General features: G+C 45.8%; 1 long non-coding RNA gene across 1 annotated transcript; it reads right to left on the bottom strand.

Moving 5' to 3' along the window:
* Positions 1-2,064: 2,064 nt before the first annotated feature.
* LOC124654430 lies at positions 2,065-5,216 on the bottom strand. The gene is made up of 6 exons (XR_006988344.1): positions 5,165-5,216; positions 4,456-5,085; positions 4,011-4,219; positions 3,352-3,470; positions 2,886-2,997; positions 2,065-2,448 (listed from the first exon to the last, which is right to left on the bottom strand). It is a non-coding gene; the product is annotated as an uncharacterized LOC124654430 (long non-coding RNA).
* Between the last annotated feature and the right edge of the window lie 2,707 nt (positions 5,217-7,923).

The raw sequence follows: 7,923 nt of genomic DNA, 5'->3' as shown, positions 1-7,923 counted from the left end.
CACTGCCTGACGTCTCTCCGGCCGGCCGGCCGTGCGACGAACTGATCGACGAAGGATATCCAACCGAAAATCTAGATGTTTGTTAGTAACCAGATAATCACGATTTTATTTAATTCCGTGAAAGCTTGGCAGATAACATAAGGACGCAGATGGTTCAAATTTCAAAAATTTGTTGGCCCTAACAACCTCGTTGAGATAATTGCCAAATAAAATAATAAAGTATTTAACTTAATCTCAAACGGAGGAGGTATGTTGGCATCCATTAGCCCGTTAGTGCTGATCGGGAAAGCAATGTGCAAAACCAGCCTGGATGAAAGTTGGGGGCACGTGGAGACCAATTAGCTAGGGGGTAACTACACCTAGGGGTAGGATGGATTTTTCCTATATATATATATATATATATATATATATATATATATATATATATATATATTATATATATATATATATATATATATATATATATATATATATATATATATATATATATATATATATATATATATATATATATATAGGGACGCGCTATTTAACACCCGGGGAGCAGAATATTATTCTGCACCCGGGCCGATCTACGACGAGCCGCTCCATCCATCCCGCGGAGCGCTGCACCGGCTCGCTCCCACGCGCGCACCAGGCGACGTAAAAAAAATAGCGCGTACGGCGTACGATCGTAAGTTACAAGCGATCAGCCCCGCAACCGCATAGGCTTCCAGCCTCTTTTTTTATGACGCTTGGAGCTTTTGCACGTGAGGTAAAGAAAAGAGTATCATCTCCTTACGGTAACAAACTGAAAATTGCATCTGGGCATCACAATCGAGCTTTGCCACCGCGCGGCCGCGCCTGCCGTAGCTCCGGCGCGCTACCTCCCATCGCCTCCCCACCGCGACGCCGGCCCCATCCCCTGCGCTGCAACCTCGTTTACTACTTTGGACACCTCGTTTACTAGCCTGTGAGGCCCAGTCATATGCAGCTATTCGAGCGGGAGACAGATCGACCGTAGCCTATGAAAGAACAATAACCGTCTTCAAGGAACTTAAACTGCAGCTAGAAGAAACTCCTGCTGATGAGATGCCGGTGCGTCATTAGCCAGCCGATGGTGATCAAGATGACCATTCAGCAATAATTTTTAATGCCCAAGCAAAGACCAGCACATAGGATTCTAGAACTGAAGATGGAGTGGCACCAATAATCGGCGTGATGGGGAAAAGTTGTGCACCAGATCTTGTGGGAAGTGTGGCCGTAAAGTTTTGTAGTTCTTGCACATTCAGCATAATTATTGTGAAATTTTCTGACTCTTAAATGATCCTAAGAACCTAACCAGTATGCTTAGGTTATGCGAGTTTATTTCAAGAGTTCTCTCTAAGATTCATGAGAAGAAAATCGCAGATGCTCATGAGTCATGATGGGGTGTTTGTGTGATTCCAAGAGGCCAGTAACATGTGAGGAAAACAAGCAATTAGAGAAAACATGATATATAGGTTTGTCCATGTGACGTCTACCAAGTGAAGAAAACAGGGACTATTTTACAAATTGACATATCTTTTGAATAAAGCTCAAAGTTTCAGGACATATATGCCGATCAAACGTATGCATTGACGCATATACTTCTGGTTACCACTAAGCTAGTTATTATTGCTTGGCCAGAGTTTGTACAGGTCACGAAAATACAGGGACAGGGGCTCAAAAGTCAGTTCCATACCCACACTAAAGATTTACTGGGAGCTTCCTCTCCTCGGACTTCACCTGAAAATTTTACTTTGGTGCATTCAGAAGTCCTCTTCTCATGCAAGGAAAACCAATGGCCCTTCATCACCACACCCTAAATTGTTTTCAGAAAACGAAATTTCTTGGAAGCAGCAGTCTCCATCCGTTACCACTTCTGCCAGTAGTAGCCTTCAGTTTCAAATAAATTTTCGGTGTCTAGAATATTTTTAATCTGCTAGGTAGAGATAAGTGTGCTAAAAATGACCAACATATGAAATATGATATCCGACACGAAACACAGAACTTTCAAAGATAATATGTTGTTACACATAAAGGACAGACCACATAAAAAAATGGTACACAGTGGACATAACATGTTGAATTACAGAAGGTAGCATACAAGCCATGCATCATTCAAGCACCACAGACATTTCAGGATATGTTTGGTTGGACGACACCAATAAAAAGACACATTCATAAGCAAAAACATTACATGTACGTGGGCACTAGAATAGAAATATTTGGCTATATACAGAAGTGCAACTTTCTTTTTTGGGAGAGGATGCACAAGTGGAACTTCAAAGCAATTTTTACAGATGGGTTAACATGGGCCTGAACTTCAGGTGAAGGCCTTATATCGTTCAAATCATGGAGGATGAGGTAGGAGAGATCTTCAGCTCTGTACTGGTTCTCCTTTCGCCTACTAATCTTGGTGGTGGTCTTCTTGACACAAACATCACACTCGCGTGCAAAAAAGCGAATGGCTATGGGTTACTGAAAACAAGGATGATATTAATATATTTATATTTGTTGTTTAAATATATGTAGCCGGGTCGCCTAATGTTATTCGCAAAACGAAGCATTGCACAATTAGCTAGTTATGTCGGTGATAAATTGGCATTACACATGAACTGCCAGTTAAGCATTTCTGATAGTTCTAGGTACTAAAAAAATATCCAGCTTTGCTGGTAAATATACCTAACATACTTACACGGTATGACAAAAAATGTATTTTTTAGTTTATATGAGAAAGCTATGCAAGGCAGGGACGAACTTAAAAGAAAAGTTTTCAGCTATGTTGTCAACATGTTCAACAAGGGTAAGAAGAAATCAATGCCCTCAAGTCTATGAGTGTGAAAAAATGTTGAAGGTGAGGTATGGAAAAGGAGCACAAGTACCTCGACTCCATCAAACAACAGCTGGAGGCTCTCCTGCTAATGTGCCAACATTTCAGTGCCATGTCTATGGTGATTTGGCGCCTCGTCAAACGCGAGAATGTAAATAGGGGAGCTGTAAATTATACAAGTAAAGTGACGCAAAGAAATAATTACAAATCCTACATCAGAGCTCCTACGTCATATGAAAATATGACTACATTCATTTAAATAACCACGCTGGATTTGAATTCAAAACCAGTACGCATTTCATAATAACAATTCATATTTTAATTACGTATTTTCGCATAGAACCTAGCACGCCCACTAGCACTAGATTGGAGATGCCATTGCAGCCAACAACTAAGAAAGAATGCAAAAGAGAAAACTATCACAAGCTTCATTTTTTACAATAATATTATGGCGAGTAAAACTGAACAATTGCAAACCAGAAATGATGAACAATGGGAAAGAAAAGACTGGCACTTACTCATCCAAATTGGTAGAAATAGGGCGGTGCTGAAGAATACCGGGGGGAAATTAAGGAGCAGCCAGCACCAATCAAGGGTTGCATACCACTGAAATCAGTAAAGAAGCACACCGGCGCAGCTACATGATGAAACAATGGAAATTACATCTCCGAAACAGCCTCTCACCACGAGTTGGGATGATTTAAATCACAAACAATTATTACGGCACAGCTCTGATGCCACAAATAACAAAATATCCAGAAAAATGTGGCTGAAAGCACAACCATTAGTAATTAAGGAGCCCTAATTGATGGTACCAATTGCAAAAATATGGAACATAAAAGGATTGTGGTTTTAACCAAAAGATGGTCAACTCAAATCAAGTATGAACATTAGTTTGAGCAGCAATAACATGATTCACAACGCAATTTGCCATAAATTTCAGTTTTTTTTTATTAAACCTGTTTGAAACTTCGACGCTGTGAGATACTGTTGACCGGCATCATGTAAAAACGAGCTTTTGAGGTAGTTGTAAAAAAAAATTCTAAATCAGCTAATTTACCTTATGAAGTGAGTACCAGAGGCTGTAGACTAATAATAGCTACACAAATCTACCTGAACTGAGTATGGTTTCAACCAAAAATTCTGATGATATAAGTGAATAACAACAGCGGCAAACCTCGCCGTCTAAGCCGACCAAGTAGCTGATGGAGGGATTTATTTGTGTCGACGATGGAGGGATGCGGGGCTCATCGGACGCCAGCGACGAAGAAAATAGTGGGGGTGGCCGGAGCAATGCTAGTGGCGAGGAGCGCTGGAGCAGGGCTCTAGGTCATTACTCCGGTGGCCAGGGAGGATATGAACATGAAGTCTTGCAACTGAATCTACCTACACATGATCACTCACAATTGTAGTTATGGCAGTCCCTGAATCATTATAACTTGCAGAGTTCTAATCCACCCTATCAATTATCAATATTAGAACACCGAAACCTAAATTAAATATCGCAAAAATTCCTGAACTAAAAAAATCACATGATTTAGACTTGAGCTCACCTTAGGCGACAACAGCCTAGCTATAACATGAACACAAACACTGACATTTTTTTGTCAGCGCAAAATTACCTCTAGATTCTTACTCTTCGTCTCCAAGTCTGTTGCATAGTCTGCAAAAAAATAGCACATTCGCATCTACGAAGCTACAATTCCATGAGTACGCATCAAAATAGCACATTATTATCTCGTTTATGTTTCAGAAAAATAAAAACCAGTAACCTGAATCAGCAATCAAAAAAAATCCATAAAAGATTACTCCAGGTTTGAGTGCAGGCTAAACAAAAAAATGCAGCAAAGTCTGACAGGCTCGGTGTGAGGATCAGTAGTAGTCCAGCTCTATGCAATTGAAATAAATCAAACTCGAATTCGCACCTCCATAAATATTTGGCTAATAAAAACTAAACCAATAAATTACGTGCTGAGCTGCAATGTGAGTGCGCAGAGATTTGGGGGGACATCTAGAGGTGATGGAATTTAGACGGGAACTGCAGGTTTGGGGAAACTCGTGTACACAGGCGATGGTTGATTTCAGCGACTAGTGGAGGTCAGGAACAGTGGGTGCTCATGAAGATTGAGATCGAGGTGAGGTGTCCATACTCGATTCCAGCCGGCGATGAGGCCCCAGAGACATACGAGGCGTTGGTTCTCCAGCCGCCCGCGTTGGTTCCCGGCTTGGTGTGGACTCCTTCCGATAGAATCCTGCTCCAGGAAATTGTCCGACAAAATTGAAAAACAAATCGTGCAAAGAGGAGTGATTTTGCTAGAGGATTCCTCATACCGTGGTAGCAGTAGAAGCACACCGGCAGAGGAAAAAAAAAAAAGAATCGCTCTTCTCGCACGAATCCACTCACGCCGTACACCGCCGAGTCCACCCGCCGCCCTGCCCAAACCACGCCACTCGCCCCTGCAAATCCCGGCGGCGCCCGCTGCGGCCGAGACGAGGCCACCCGCGCTGAGCCGCACGGCGCACAGGCCGCCCGCAGCGACGCGCGCCAGCGAGGTCACCCGCTTGCCACGAACCGCCGGCCTCTATTCCCAGCTATAGCCACTCGCAGCCCGCAGCTCGCCGGCAGCCGCAATCGCCACTGCGTTCGCTCGCCCAATTTCCAAAACCGCCGGCCGCGCACGATTACCTTGATCTGACCGTGGGCTAACAATAGCGGTGGAAAAATAAACCGGCAATGTAAAAAGAAAAATGAAAATTACATTGCTTGTGGTGTGACCGTTCGCGGACGAGCCGGTGCGCTGAACCATGTGGCTAGGTTTGATGCAATAGACCCGGGTGTAGAATAAGTAATTCTGCTCCCTAGGAATAGCCAGCTAACCACATGGCTAGCTACCCATGGGATCAAAACCGTTGATTCACCCCATAGTTGATATAGGGATCATGATATGGTGGAGCCAATTCCCAACGTGGTCCTAACGCCGTCACACCCGGTGCAACGATTTAAAAAAAAGCATCTCCATGATACACTTCACCAGCAGCAGCTTTATCACATGGAGATGGAGAGTACTATCCCTCCCACTCAATCATGATAAGACATTTCTGTTTGTCTACGTGTGTTGTTCTTGCCAAATAAGAGTAGCACGGCACCAACATTACGACGCGCGCGAGCAGAGAGGGCAAACTGTTGTCACGTATAGGAGAGAACTTGCGCATCTAGCAGCCCACAGCTACATACTACTAGAAGCCTTTGGACCCGTTGCCTGTCTAACCATAGCTAGCCATGGGCTACGGCACGCACCGGCCAGCTAATGCATTGTAGCAGCAGATGTAGGCCTGTATGTATACTGTTCCAAACCCACCACGCCGGATGGCGAAAGAAAAATAGAAAAAAAAATTCCCATCACGACCTACCCATAGTTACCTCTATCTTTCCAAACCAAATCCACCGCACTAGGCATTCACAATTTCCACCTGCGTGGTCGCCGGCATCCTCTCCTCCGCCGCGCATCCCCACAACTCCACCGCTCCGGTAGGCCGCACCCTCCATGCGCGGCTCCTGTGCTTCCCCATGGAGGCGGCCCCGGTTCCTCCGAGCCCGGTGGCGCCCGGCCCTCACCTGCAACCGTGGGAGCCTAGCGGAACTTCGTCCCTCACCTCCCAACCGAAGGTGCCTGGCGTCCTTTACCTCCCATCATCCCTTTGCGTGGTGGTCGATGGCCACTCGTGGTGTGGTGCTGGGTGCGGAGGTGGGCGAGCAGCCCCGACCTGGGCGTTCGTGTATGGAGGTTCGGCCGAGCAGGGTATGGTACAGGCCAGATCTGGTCCCGTGCTTGTCCCAGCGATTTGGGCTGCTGCAGTTGCGCACGGCCAAAGGGATGGCTCGGCAGGGCGGCAAGCGCCGCGTTGACCCGGTGGGGCGGCGAGATATTGCGGCTGCACACGGCCGTCTGGCGCTTGAGTGGAACCCCTACAACGAGATCGCGCGGCGCGGTTGTCTCCTTGCATGGGCGAGACCGCACGATGCATGAGCCACCCGGCTGGATGGATTTCACCCCGATCCTCGCTGTGTTGCAATGTTGCTAGCCATCCAAATTGGTTTCCTTTTGTTAACTTTTCTGTTCCGCTAGCACGAATTGGGTTCTTTTTTCCTGGTTCTCGGTGTCACTTTCCTTTGCTCATCTGGAATTTTAGTGATTATTGTTCTTGTTCCCATGTTTTTGTTTCTGGTGAGTTTCTTCTACCTGTTGACCACGCGTAGGATAGTCATCTCGCAATTTCTTTGTCAAGGTCGTGGATCTGGATGGATGGGTATGGTTATACTCATGTTTTTTTTTTCTATTTGTTCTTCATTGTCTCGAGGCCTATGGCGTATCTGTTTAGGCCTAAAGTTTCTGCAACACAAGCCCATTCTTGCTTCGAGATTGCCTTGATTTTTTGAATTTACTTGTCATTTTCTTGCCCAAGATTTGGGAGAACGTGATTGGGTTGCTAGTTGGGATCTCTCGGCGAGGCTGGGCGTGGGGCCGGCCGGTCGGGCCACTGGACCTGGCTGCAGGCCATGGCCGGAATCAACGAAGCTGTGGCCGGGGACGCAGCCGGCGCACGGCAGCCCAGTTGATGCCCATGGAGCGCGTCGAGCAGGTGCGCCTTCCTCCTCGTGTCGTGCTCTGTTGGTCTGGTCTGGTAGTCTGTTCCACGCTGCTGCCCACCAGGACCGCCGCGGCGGTTGCCTGAAGCCGGTCCCGTATATGCCTGCTCGGTGTGGGTTGGTTCTCCCTCTCGGTTCTGTGGCCAACGAGTTCTTTTTTTTTTTTTGAACCTGTGGCCAACGAGTTCCAGTGTATGCACCTTCAAATTAATCTTGCAGTTTTTTCCCATCCTTCCTTGCAGTTTTTTTTTGCTTTCTGCATTTAGCTTTTCTCGTCTGATCTTTGTTAGATTGTGGGATGGCATACAAACCAACAAATGGTTTTGAGGTTGGATTTGCTTGTTGCCACCTCAGATGGATTAGTTGATTTCTTTTTGACCATCTGGTGCAGATCGGGATTCATCAGCGCTTGCCCCTTTACCGGCGAGCCCAGCAACTGATG

This window comes from Lolium rigidum, chromosome 5 (genome assembly GCF_022539505.1).
Source record: "Lolium rigidum isolate FL_2022 chromosome 5, APGP_CSIRO_Lrig_0.1, whole genome shotgun sequence".
Lineage (NCBI taxonomy): Eukaryota > Viridiplantae > Streptophyta > Magnoliopsida > Poales > Poaceae > Lolium > Lolium rigidum.
Note: the sequence above shows the minus strand (reverse complement) of the source record. Positions and strands in the feature narration are given on the sequence as shown.